Genomic DNA, 14,400 nt, shown 5'->3' with positions numbered 1-14,400 from the left:
AACCATATAAATATCAAATATATGACAGCCATTAAATCCACATATAAACAAGTAAAAAATTAAGAGAACTTAGCTTTTATTAATCATGGGAAAATTTGACCAAGTTCGAGAGTTCCATGTACCACCCAACCATAAACATGGATGAACCAAATCTCTCTTTCAGCCAGTCACCCCCGTGCCATATTCAAATCATGAATATGGGATCTCATAGAAAAACTAATCCAAGAACAGCTAAGGAAATCTAGAGGTTAGAGCACCTCCACCCATACCAAACCATGATCACACCAAAACCAGTGCTCCGATCACAACCAAACCAAACTTGGAATGCCATCTTGAATCCATCACTATCCTTGAGGAATTTTCCATCTCCTTGTCTCTTTGGCTTTACCGCTATCCAATCTTAGATCACTAGGCCCTAAATCGAGACTACTCTCTTAGACTTTAGTGCAATCCAAAGCTAGATCACTAGGCCCTAAACCATGACTTCTTCCTCAGTCTTTACCATGTATCCCACCAAAACCAGTCAAGGGATTCCTAAGCCTTTGTGAATAAACCTTGAGACCACCTCCACCCTAGATTTCAAAATCCATCTGGCAACCAAAGCTCAAAACCAAGATAAACATCCTAACATACCATGGCATCTGTAAAAAGGCAAGGCTAGGTTAAAAACCACTGTCATAACCTGGCAAAACCATGCCACCAATAGAAAGAGAACCATACACAAACATGAAAGGACATGCATGTCCAAACCATCTAGGAAATTACACATGAAAAAGGTTACCTACAAGTATTCCTGCTGAAGTTGCTTGATCCTACTCTTCTTCCTCCGTCCTTTCTTTCCTTTCCTTTCCTTTCCTTACTTTTCCTTCCTTGACCCAAAGCTAGATTTGTCCAAGAAAACTCTAAGTGACCAAGAGTGTGAGAGATAGAGAGAGAGAGAAGAATGAGAGAGCTCCAAACTTGAACTAACAAAAGGTTAGAAAAATATTTCCCACTGATCCTAAGTATATTTTTATTAATGAGGCCTCTAATTTCTTCATTTTTCATTATTTTCCTTCATTTTCCTCCTCACATGCAACCTGTGACCTTTCACCTTCATTTTCTCCTATTTTCCTTTATTTTCATTAATAAATCTACCAAAATGCCTTTTTCTTTTCAATTCCTTTACCTTAGCCTTTGCCAATTATCCTTGAAAAAGCACACATCTAGTGATGCCTATTAGGATATCTTTTCCCAACATTTAGCTTGGAATAAATGTCCCTTAAACGTGGTCTTATTTTTCCTTTATTAACTTTTATTACATGAAATTTTCACTACTCGGTGTTATTTTTACATTTAATTAGATGTTTTCACAATCTTTAGATGATATGTTTCATTTCATTTCATTGAAGTTAAAAGTTTAAAGAAAAGAGATTCAGAAAGTGCTCCCTATTCGAAAAACATACATGAATAAAACAATAAGGAATCAAATAGTTAAAAAAGGTATTGATGTTATTAGTGCAGGAAAAATAGACCACACAACATGAAATTATAAAGTTCCAACTCAATTATGTTTTAAAAAGAAAGGTTAAAAGATAATAGAATATAACTCTGGCAATAGAAAAGTTTACAATTGAAGAATCATTCAACACTCATTATGAAGTTGAAAGTGAGTGGTGATAATGAAATAAAGTACAATTACATGTTTTTGGTGGTTTAATATTTGATATAGAAGGGAATTATCGAAGGCTTAACTCATAATTAATATTTTGGAAGATCACCTCCACAAGAATAGAGTGAAAAGTAAGCTCATAATTAAATTTTAGAATTCAAAATCACTTACATAATTTCAAAAAAAACTTTTAATAACACAAATAATCATAGTTTTCTATTTATAAAATACAAATAACTAAATAAATTTAATTAATTACATTCAACACGATGATGACAAACAAATATTCATTTTTACTAAAACTTTACATGCACACAAATTTTGTAATAAAAAATACTCTAAATCTTACACCCTGTTTAATTTTAAATATAGAATTTTAAAATAATAATTAATATTTTCACATTTTTACATGCTAACATGACACCCTATTTAATTTTACATGGTGTGAAGGCATACTACAACTTTTGTTTGAAACGAATGTGCTCGTCACATAAAGTCCTTAAGATATGCATATATACACCATTAGTGTTATATTTCAAGCATTGGAAAAACCACTTCCATCTCTGCCATTACATTATGGAAAAACATTTACAATAGGTAAGCATTTCCATCACATTTCCGTTTTGAGAAATTGTGTTTGTGATTGGTCAATGATATATTTATTATTATAATTCTTTTTTTGTTTGTGAAATATGCGTGTGAGTGACATCTTTCTTTCCCCTAGTGTAGAGTCCCTTAATTTTTTTTCTATTAACATCTAGTCATCTGTTAGTAGATGTTCATGTCTCATTTGGGAACGTAGGATTGATAGAAGTGATCATGAATCATCTCAATTGTTGCCATGTCCTTCCTTGGGACCAAATATAGTGAGCCCAATTTCTCAAATATCCATATAATGATTTTTAACACTCTTAGCACAACCAAAGCCTTGAGATTTAGAGATCGTTTCTTTAATTGTAATACATCATGTAGATGACAACCACAATTGGGTGTTGGCCAATAAGGCATGACCGTGATATTCTTATCAATATACCTAAATAAACAAAGATGACATTACATCAATTTTAGCAATTACAACATCTAGATGAGTAAAGCTTTTGGTGTAGAGAATGTGTTGTGACCACCCTTTGTCTTTAGACTAAATTTGGAAAAATCTAATAATTCTCACATTTCACTCCAATAAAACCACTATCAAAAAAATTATATTCAAAGGGTCAAAACATTGGAGAGACTTGTTCACCCATACATGTCCCATGACCATAGGGGCTTCACTTTGGGAGCAATACCATAGCATGTGGGTTCATATTGGGGGATATTTATTGAGGAAAAAATGACATAATATATTGGGGGATATATAGGGGGAGAGGGCTTTTATATTATTAGGTGTAGAAAATGGAGTCCAAAGTTAATGAAAAAATATAAAGGGGTATAAAAAATGTTAATGAAAAAATGGATACCTACAATATCTAGTGAAAGTAGGGGTTTTTAAATTGTGAAGGTGTATTGAGTTTGTATTGGTAGGGGGTTAAATAATGTTATTTTTAGAGGTATTTTCCAATATGCAGTCAAATTAAGGGTATTGTTTAATATGCCATGAACACACGTGATATGTCAGAGGTTCATTGAGTGAAGCCCTTGTGGCCATGACATTGGTCTTATTTTGCCTTTACTAACTTTATTATATGGATTTTTGACCTGGGTTGTTACATTGGGAGACTACTTATAAATTATGTGGTATTTTAGCTATTTACCTACATAGTTTTCCATTAGTCATCTTCCTCTGGGCATAACCACATGTTGCAATGACAACTTTCTATCAGCAAGTAAGCAAACACTGAAGTAGAAGGTGGCTCTTCGTAATAGAGTTTTCTCATATTTTTCAAATAATCTTTATCTAATATTTATTCTATTAGAAATAAGAAATTTTATATTTAGTGATTTAGTTTTTCAACATGATCTTCCTACATCTACTATTCCTTCGGTGTAGCTTTGCATCTTTAGGGGCAATTTCTAGTTAGTATTACTTAAAGTATGAATTGAAATTTCATCGTATTTTCAAGAAATTTAATTATATTTGTTTCCTTATAAATTTGATTTAAAGACATTTTAATATAGGATTATATTATAGTGCTTAAGTGTGTATATGATCTCATTATATTTCAACATAGGATTTCAATATCGTCATTGTATTTTCTATAATATAATGTGCGTTTTTTATTTAATTATATTTTAATATTAAATTATACTAGCATTTGCACCAGATGTTGCAAAGGAAACGCCGTAAGGCATAAATTGAAGAACGCAAATACAACAAAAAAATACTTTCATGAAGAATAAAAATACTTATAATGAATTTATTATTAGATATTCATATATATTGCACTATATATTAGCCCCACTAATTTTTTCCCTTTATTAATGTAACCTTTCACCACTATGGTCACTATAATATCAAATACAATGTGTCTTAACCAAAAACCATTATGAAAGTCAAAATACTTGTATGTCCCATATCCCATATAAACCATAATATACTTTGATCACTCTTGGAGAATTGCAAACCCTTCCAAAATGCAACTTCTAACCACTATTACCATTAAGAAAAAATGGCATTTATTACCTTATAATCCTTAAGGGAATAACTCTATTATTAAGTAAACCATAGTGCAATATGATTTTTAACACAACGAATTCTAAAAATTATGACTCCTAGTACACTCTCATCATAAACACATTGTAACTCCTAAAATGTTACAAGACATAAACTTTAATACCTAACACATTAACTATAACATTAAAACTATAACCTATATGTACTTAAATTATCTTAACATAGTGAAGGTAGAGAAGAATCAAGTGTGGCTCTTCAAATTCAATCCCATGAGAAGCGGATATAAAAAATGTTGATTATTATGTAGATGATATTTTCACTATTGACATTGACCCCAAAACCATTTTATGGGAGAAACCTATGGTAATGATGTTGATGGGTACTCATTATTCTCCCATTAAATGGTATAATGGTGGCCTACATTTTGTAAATAATTTAAGGTCTTAATGTTTGTATGCCTCTGGCTCTTTCGAGGCCATGTTGGATTGAAAGTCTGAGTTCAGGATTTGGGTAATTGCTAAAGATGGTGTCAACTGGACTTGCTGAATCAGAGAGGTGAACAAGAGCATGGAAGCCATTGACAGAGTTTTCTTACCCACATCCTTGAGAATGTTGTTTTTGTGCTGTGCATATATCAACTGAGAAATACCTAGGTTTTTGAAGGTGATCTAAAAGGGGTTGAAGTTGTGGGTTATTGAATCGGGTGTACATTGACTGACAGAGTATGAATGTTTTATGCGATTGAAGGTGGGCTTGTAATTGAAAATGGAGAGGAAAGAGAATGAATTAAAAGAGCTAACGCAGCAAGAACTGAGTGGAATTTTAACTGGGGTGGAGAAAGACTCAGAATGCTCTTGATGGTTGCTTGCTGAGGCTTGAGCTTGAGTTGCCATGAGATACTGGAGATGGGTCTAATCACAAAACCGCTTAGATAGCCTAAAATTCTAATCTTTTCACATTTAAACCTACTCTCAACCATAAAAAAACCACTAGTCTAGCCTAAATTACAACACAAAATACCACCGACCTATCTACTATTAGGCAACTAATTGGCCAAGTGAATGCATTTAGTGCTCAAACAGTAGAACCAACCCAACGTTACAGAAGTATCGATTCAAAACAGAACATGCAGAAACCCATTACACAACATTAATGACAAGTATGGCAGTCACAGAACAGACCCGATGATACAGAGACTTGACATAAAAACCCAACCCCCTTATGCAGGGGACCATTACAAAATAGTTGAACCAAAAAAAAGTGTCTATGTGACATCAGAAACCAAAACTATTTCGTGAAACGTGTCATTTTTAAAAACACTTACGGAAGAAACCATAACGATGAGATAGTAAAACCGTATAGTGCATATTCAAATTGCAATTAAAGAGATCAACAGAGAGCTAATCGAGAGCAACAGAGATCCAAATCAAAAAGCAGACTAGTTTACAGAACATCGAATACCAAGCCCAAAAAGCAGACTAGTTTACAGAACATCAAATACCAAGCCCAGGGACAGTTACCAGCATATAGCTCTACCATCAACAGGATTATTACATGGTCTTTGAAGAAATCCAAAGAAGCAAATAAACAAAAATAAAATCCACCGAAACCCCTCAAAAACCCTAACAAAACCACTGATATAGCCTAAAATTCCGAACTTTGGACATTATGGGGATGACCCAGACCTTGTAAGGATTCTCATTTTCCACTCTGACTTGTCTTCCAAAGCCTACATCTCTAGTGAAATCTTCACTGCTTGGGCTAACTTGTGCACCGCTACAGCCATGCATAGCACATTCAGAAAATCGAAAATGATGCCAATTGGCTCTTGCCGTGAATTTGAACAACATAACCAGAATTTATAATTCTTCTTTTAAATTCTTTTGCTATTTATTAAACGTAATTCATCCTCTCTTTCGATTCTGAAAATTAAAAGAAAGAGTAAAAAATAGTAGTAAAACTGTATAGTGTATATTGAAAACTTTAACATGGGGATGTCTTTTCAATTCATTTGCATAGATCTGCATGCACGCACTTAAATGTTCACTCTTCTTTTGCCCATCATCTGATATCCTATTTCTGGTGTGCGAATCGAAGCTTAGTTTTGCACTGCAATAGGTAGGTGCCACTGCCAATTTTACAGCACTCGAGAAAGAAATATGCCGTCTACAATGGAAGATGTCCTGACCCAGGATGTGAATGTTGTCGAAAAGCTGCTATCCAATGGAATAAATCATCTTCAAGTTCAAGATAAATATATCCTGCCTCCCAGTGAACGCCCCCACCTGTCTGAGGTGTCTTACTCTGAGAGCATTCCGGTGGTGGATCTCCAGGACCTGGATGGACCTAACAGAACAAGGGTAGTTGAAGAAATTGACCATGCGTCGCCTTCATTGCCCCTACAGCGTCCTTGGTTGATGAAAAACATCCGGCTCGGTACAAAGGATATAAGTTTGGAGAATTCATGAGAATTTTCTGGAGCCATGAATTAAAGAATAAGACAGTGTTGGACCATTTCAAAATCGAATATGCAGAGAACAACGGTGAATGAAATTTGTTGTTGAATTTGATTTGAGGGAGCCATTATCAACATTATCACTATCACTGGACCATCCAATAAAACTGTTGCCCTCTGGATGAATAAAAGATGATTACATAGTTTTAACTATTGAACATAATTTTATTTTCAATTCCAATCTTTGCACATTTAAACCTACTCTCAACCATCAAAAAACCACTGGTCTAGCCTAAATTACAACACAAAACAACACCGACCTATCTACCGTTAGGCAACTAATTGGCCAATTGTGTGTACGAGAGCATTGACATGCTTTGACATGTGCCTTATGTGAACGTATTTAGTGCTCAAATAGTAGAACCAGCCCAATGTTACAGAAGTATCGATTCGAAATAGAACATGCAGAAACCCATTACACAACATTAATGACAAGTATGGCAGTGGCAGAACAAACACAATGATACACAGACCTGACATAAAAACCCAACCCCCTTATGCAGGGGACCATTACAGAATAGTTGAACCAAAAAAAAGTGTCTATGTCACATCGGAAACCAAAACCATTTCGTGAAACGTGTCATTTTAAAAACACTTACAAAAGAAACCATAATGATGAGATAGTAAAACCGTATAGTGCATATTTAGATTGCAATTAAAGAGATCAACAGAGAGCTCATCGAGAGCAACAGAGATCCAGATCAAAAAGTAGACTAGTTTACAAAACATCAAAAACCAAGCCCAGGGACAGTTACCAGCATATAGCTCTACCATCAATAGGATTATTACATGGTCTTTGAAGAAATACGAAGAAGCAAATAAACAAAAATAAAACCCACCGAAACCCCTCAAAAACCCTAACAAAACCACTGATATAGCCTAAAATTCCGAACTTTGGACATTATGGGGATGCCCCAGACCTTGTAAGGATTCTCATTTTCCACTCTGACTTGTCTTCCAAAGCCTACATCTCTAGTGAAATCTTCACTGCTTGGGCTAACTTGTGCACCGCTACAGCCATGCATAGCACATTCAGAAAATCGAAAATGATGCCAATTGGCTCTTGCTGTGAATTTGAACAACATAACCAGAATTTATAATTCTTCTTTTAAATTCTTTTTCTATTCATTAAACGTAATTCATCCTCTCTTTCGATTCTGAAAATTAAAAGGAAGAGAGTAAAAAATAGTAGTAAAACTGTATAGTGTATATTGAAAACTTTAACATGGGGATGTCTTTTCAATTCATTTGTAGAGATCTACATGCACGCACTTAAATGTTCACTCTTCTTTTGCCCATCATCCGATATCCTATTTCTGGTGTGCGAATCGAAGCTTAGTTTTTCACAGCAATAGGTAGGTGCCATTGCCAATTTTACAGCACTCGAGAACGAAATATGCCGTCTACAATGGAAGATGTCCTGACCCAGGATGTGAGTGCTATCGAAAAGTTGTTTTCCAATGGAATAAATCATCTTCAAGTTCAAGATAAATATATCCTACCTCCCAGTGAATGCCCCCAACTGTCTGAGGTGTCTTACTCTGAGAGAATTCCGGTGGTGGATCTCCAGGACCTGGATGGCCCCAACAAAACAAGGGTAGTTGAAGAAATCTGCCATGCGTGCGTGGAAGATGGCTTTTTCTAGGTACATCATACTTTAATCCCCCTTCTCTTTCCAGTGCTTTTCTTTTAATATCTCTGGATTCTCCTGAACCTCCTCTTCAAAAAACAGTGGAAACCTCGAAGAAATTAAAAAGCCTCTTCAGTTGAAGAAACAGTAGCATAAATGTTTGATGGAGTTTGATTTAGCCATAGTAGTTCCTAAAATAAAGGAACCCATGTTGTTGCAGTTGGGGTATTGATTGTTACTGTAGACTGTTGGAGTAATATCGATAATGTTTGTGCTTCTGGGAAATACTCTTGACGCTGAGGCTTTTGAGTGTTTACTAAACTTCCTTGTAGTGATCTGATGATGCACAGTTTTTCTTAGGTACACTCTATAAACAACAATCATATAAAGTGAGCGATTTTTTTCCATTTAAATGGATTAGTAGGAAATCGAAAGAGGGATTTTATGTGACATCAATGCCAACTGCTGGAAATCAATGGGGTGTGGTTATGTGAAGGAATGCAGGGTTTTCAAATCAGGTGATCTTTTTGTTCTGAAAAATTAGATAGCATTATTTTTATTCTTCACAGAAGTTCAGGTTGCATTTGCCATGCAAGCTGAAAAGTTCAGTGACAAAAAGATGAAGAGTCCGAGGACAGGGGATAGTGGAATATGTTTCAAGATATTTTTTAAAGATCACCAAAGCACCAAGGCATAAAAAGTAGCCGACTCTTCCATATATGCCTCAATAAAATGGGGTGCCTAAATGAAATAATAGAACCATGATGGTAATTGCTAGGAACATGTTGAAGATAAAGGCCTGCCTAACAGGTTCATGGTGGAAGCAACCAACACTTCTGTTTCCTAATTGAATTGAAATCCAAGTAAAGCTGTTGAGCTTGATTTTCTCTATCCAAGTGAAGGTATTCACAGACGTTGGGACATGGGTATCGAATAACTTCTATTGCTGCAACTCCTGATCAAGCTGCATTCATCTTGAGCAAGCCGAAAAAGAATTTGTCAAGTGAAGTACAGGAAACGCTTCGAACATCTGCTTTTCCCAGCACTCATGTAAGGGTTTGATTTACACTACTAAATTTGATTCATCAAAGTCTTTTAGGTTACTATAACTGCTGGAAACTAATCTGCTATTTTTTTATTCTTTATTTTTAGGAAAAGTGGTTTAGGAATCTTTACATTTCTTTGGTGTGGGACTGTATTCATGGTCTCAGCAATCGGTTTTTAATTTTAAACAACCATTCTTCGATAGAACCTGGGAAGGGATGTTTTTAGCTATGTTTGTCATTGTTGTGACCATCAAGGGTGGTGTCACAGTGTTATGGCGTTATAGCAATGGTCACATTATGTAAATTGTTTACGTAATACATTAGCATGTGTCAAAGAGAGAACATGGAATGAAATGTTATTAGGCAAGTAAATGGTAATAGGAATTGGAAGTTAAGTGTGAAAGTCTTAGTTATATCTTCATATACTTCCATATCCAATTTGCTTTTGCATCATCCTCTTAATAATATTGTTTCTCTTCGTCTCATTTCATGATCCTCAGTGATGTGATTGCCCTCTCTCTTAACCTTCCTCGAGCAGTTCTACATTTGAAGAGTGCAGGACAGGGCAACACTGACCATGTGCTGTATTGGGCAAACAGATATTCAAATGGACTTAAAATGAATATGATAATAAGCATAATCTAATGTAAAGTTACAGTTTAGCTAGGCTAACCTCAACTGCAGTCGTGGTTATCTTTTAAGATTCCTTACAACTCAGCAGAATGATTAGTGGAAATAAACCGCACTACATGATGTGAAGAACGAAAAACTAACCAGGGAATAGGTGTTAACAAGGAAACGTGGACAGAAGGTGGGCAGGCTACTTCTACAACTCAACTGTGGCAATTCTAGAAGGACATACCATCAATGAGATCTGTCACAATCCACTGGCATTTTTTAAGCTCATTAAACGGGAGTCTGGTTTGGTATAGATGTATATCCAGTGCTTATAATTGTCATAGGGGGATAAAGAATGTGCTCAGATGAGCCATACGCCGAGGGAAGCGATTGTAGGGCCGGTATGCTAGTTATCTAGGGACTTTTCTTTGTATCAAAGATTAGAGATAATGGAATAAAGACAACTTTTCTAGCTTTTCGGCAATCTAAAGATTGGTGTTGTCCCCTGTAGATTATTCATCCCCAACCTGAATATTTTAGTGGTTTGCATTCATAAATACCGCAATTGTTTGCAGGAACAGAGCATCACGTAATTCTTCACTAAATCTCTTCTGCTGTAAACTTGTTTGCAGGTTTTGAGATTGGAAATCTTCATTTGATCCCTCTGCTAAAGCTTGCACAGCCTATTCTCTATTATAGTTACTAACCCCTTTTCAGATCACGGGAAGCGTTCTTTGACATTTATGTTAAGTTTAAATGGGTGGTGTAAGTCTACCCCTGTGGAAACCTGAGGACCAGAGTGCTGTGCAGATTGGAGGTGTCTGCATCAAAACATAAAGGCATACTTTTCTCGTAGAAGAACACTGTTAAAAATTCCATATGTGAGCATAATGCATACTTCGCACATGCAAAATATGAATATATCTTGTTGTGATATGCTTTGTACACACTAGCTTGAGCACTCTAGTATTGTTCACAACAAATGAGAAGATCCACTAATCTCCATTGTCCTTCACAAAATACACTACTTATTGAATAACAGTGAACTTAAAAATGCTTATGAAGGTTATAAATTTTCAACATAAACACATCAAAATTGGCTTGATGACAATGATATTGGACCCATTCCCTACACCTGGAATTTCCTTGTTGGTCACAATGAGATTGATGACAAGGAACTTCCCAAAGCTATACATTATACAATGGGAGGCCCTTGGTTCGAGGCCTGGAAAGATTGCCAATTCGTAGATCTGTGGCTTCAGGAAGTGGATGAGTATAAGAGGTCCCAGATGATACAGAAGGTGATTCAAGATGAGCTCATAAGGCTGTTGGATATAAGAATGAATGAAAGAGCAGGAGAGCTTGAAACCAGAGTAGGTGAGTTGGAAGGCAAGGTTAGAGAGATCTCTGCTCTGCAGTAATTGCTGTTGTTTTATCTGCAAGAGAGGTTTCTAACAGAGGGAGGGAATGGTGTGAAAGAACCTCCTTTTGATGCCTAGTTGAACAAGGGATTGCGGAGCAGAAAGAAATTGCTTTGGAATACCCTGCCGGATCTTGTGAGAGTGCAAAATAGGAATATGTTTTGGAGGTACTAGTGCAGGATATAGCCTAATTATTTTTATTCGATTCTATTTTTATCTCTAAATATTAGAGAGAAATTGTAGTTTTCTGCATAAATTTTGAAATCTCTAAATATTAGAGAGAAATTGTAGTTTTCTGCATAAATTTTGAACTGGAAGTTAACTTATTTCTTAATATACTATTCGCCCATGGTATAGTCAAATCACCTTTACTTTATAGCAGCTAAGAAATAGCTACATTCTTCATTCTCATCCTTTTTCCTGAAATAATGGTATGAAGGGTTTGTACCCTATCTCGACAATAATGTCATTGTGACAATTTTTTTTCTCCAATGTAGTTATCTCAGACATTGCAATTTCATGGAATATGCTTCATCATATCAATTGGTGTAATTGTATATGGATGGTTATTTTGGGTTATTCACCTATGGTATGGTCATATATGCCTTTAATTTAGCTACATTCTTCAATATCATCCTTTTTCCTGAAAGAATTGTGCGAAGGGTTTGTACTCTATCTGGACAAAAATATTATTGTGGCATTTTTTTCTATCTTAAATGCAGTTATCTCAAACATTGCGATTTCATGGAATATACTTCATCACATCGATTGGTATAATTGTATTAATTCTATTTATTAGCTATCTTGATTGCAATGTATGGATGGTTGTTTTTGGCCAGGGTCAAACATCTCTGTGTTGTTGGGGTTGCCATTGTGGTGTATTTAGTGACTATTTTGATGTGTTTATGTTGAAAATTTATAACCTTCATAAGCATTTTTAAGTTCACTGTTATTCAATAAGTAGTGTATTTTGTGAAGGACAATGGAGATCAGTGGATCTTCTCATTTGCTGTGAACAATACTAGAGTGCTCAAGCTAGTGTGTACAAAGCATATCACAACAAGATATATTCATATTTTGCATTTGCGAAGTATGCATTATGCTCACATATGGAATTTTTAACAGTGTTCTCAAGAACTACGAGAAAAGTATGCCTTTATGTTTTGATGCAGACACCTCCAATCTGCACAGCACTCTGGTCCTCAGGTTTCCAAAGGGGTAGACTTACACCACCCATTTAAACCTAACATAAATGTCAAAGAATGCTTCCCGTGATCTGAAAAGGGGTTAGTAACTATAATAGAGAATAGGCTGTGCAAGCTTTAGTAGAGGGATCAAATGAAGATTTCCAATCTCAAAACCTGCAAACAAGTTTACAGCAGAAGAGATTTAGTGAAGAATTACGTGATGCTCTGTTCCTTAATGCTTTTCAACTATTCCGATATAATAATCACTTCTTACATCTGGCCTCTTACTCTTACATGCTAAACAGAACAAATATCAATGTTTATGAAAATCAAACCTTCATCTTCTCAAATTCAAAAAATGTCTCCCAGCAGCTGAATGATTCCTTGCCTTCTAGAGTTGAACATTGCTCTGCAGAGAAAATTTAAGTTACCTTAACTGGACTTGGATATATCAACCATAAAAAGAAATCAAGAATATGCTCATCTCAGCAATTGTAGAAGATTCAAGTACAAGAAATTTGCACAATCTCGAAGTAATAATTCAGTCCTAGGCAAAGTAGTCCAATAGGTCTTCATCAATCTCAAATTTGAATTTTAGAAGTATCCATTTACTAACGAAGTTCCATTCAGGATAAATCCATCTTAACTCTTTATTTGGAAAAGAAACCATTACACTAGCAGCTCAACGTAACTTATATAAAAACTTGTGCTCTTTTGTTGTGAGGTCCAACAGAGATATCAATGTCAAATCTTAATTTTGAAATAAGTACTCATTCACTTACCAATTTAAGATGTTCCAAGTACCATAAATCTAACTTAAACCTGAATACAGGGATCAAAAGGCAATTAAACAACAATTAATAGATCCAGGGTTTATATATATCCTATTTGTTTTTGTACGGATAGGACCATTATGAACACAAAGACATGAAGAAATGACATCTTCCCCATCAGGGCATTAAAGCACCTCATTTCTCTTTGGTCTTAATCATAGTTCAAGGCAAGGAAGTAGGTACGCAATAGCGATATATAGAGACAGCAGAACATAGACACTATCTTAGCCACTGTAATTCATATAGTTGCAAAATCTAGGTAAATTCCCCCCACAAATTATAAATAGCCTAAGATTTTAAATACCTCTTTTAGAAAGGTTGGTCTTGAGAGGTTAATCCACCCACATCTTCCTACAATCAAATTTTGAATTTTAGATCCCAAATATTGGTCTCTTAAGTTCTGAACATCGTTTCTGAAAGAAATTCATTGATTTCCCATAGATGTAAACTGAACCATGTGGTTCAATCATATCAGAAATGCATAGGTCTCAGAACACAGTTCTATCTAGCCCATTCATTCATTCAAGAGACAGAAGATACCAACTAATCCGTAATCACATTTTCTGCTTTCTTCAAGGAGGAATTTTTTGAGTGCAGCCCATTGAATTTAAAGGCCTTAGAATATAGTTGATCTAAAGCATGCATTCATTGAACATACAAAACAAATCAACTGCAGGTATTTAACAAGAGCAAGAGCAGATCCAATACTTTATTTCCTCCTAAAAATTTGACAATGTTATTGCTAATGCTAATAATTTATTAGGTTGTGAGCAATGGGAATTTGAAAATGTTATTATTAATGCTAATAATTTGTCAGGTTGTGAGCAATGGTAGATTTAGAAGTGTGGAACATCGAGCAGTAACAAATGCATCTGCTGCACGTATATC

Source organism: Pinus tabuliformis, chromosome 9 (assembly GCF_031772625.1).
Source record: "Pinus tabuliformis cultivar Carrire ecotype Pingquan chromosome 9, CPIR1, whole genome shotgun sequence".
Lineage (NCBI taxonomy): Eukaryota > Viridiplantae > Streptophyta > Pinopsida > Pinales > Pinaceae > Pinus > Pinus tabuliformis.
The sequence above is the reverse complement of the archived record's forward strand: the minus strand, read 5'-3'. Positions refer to the sequence as shown.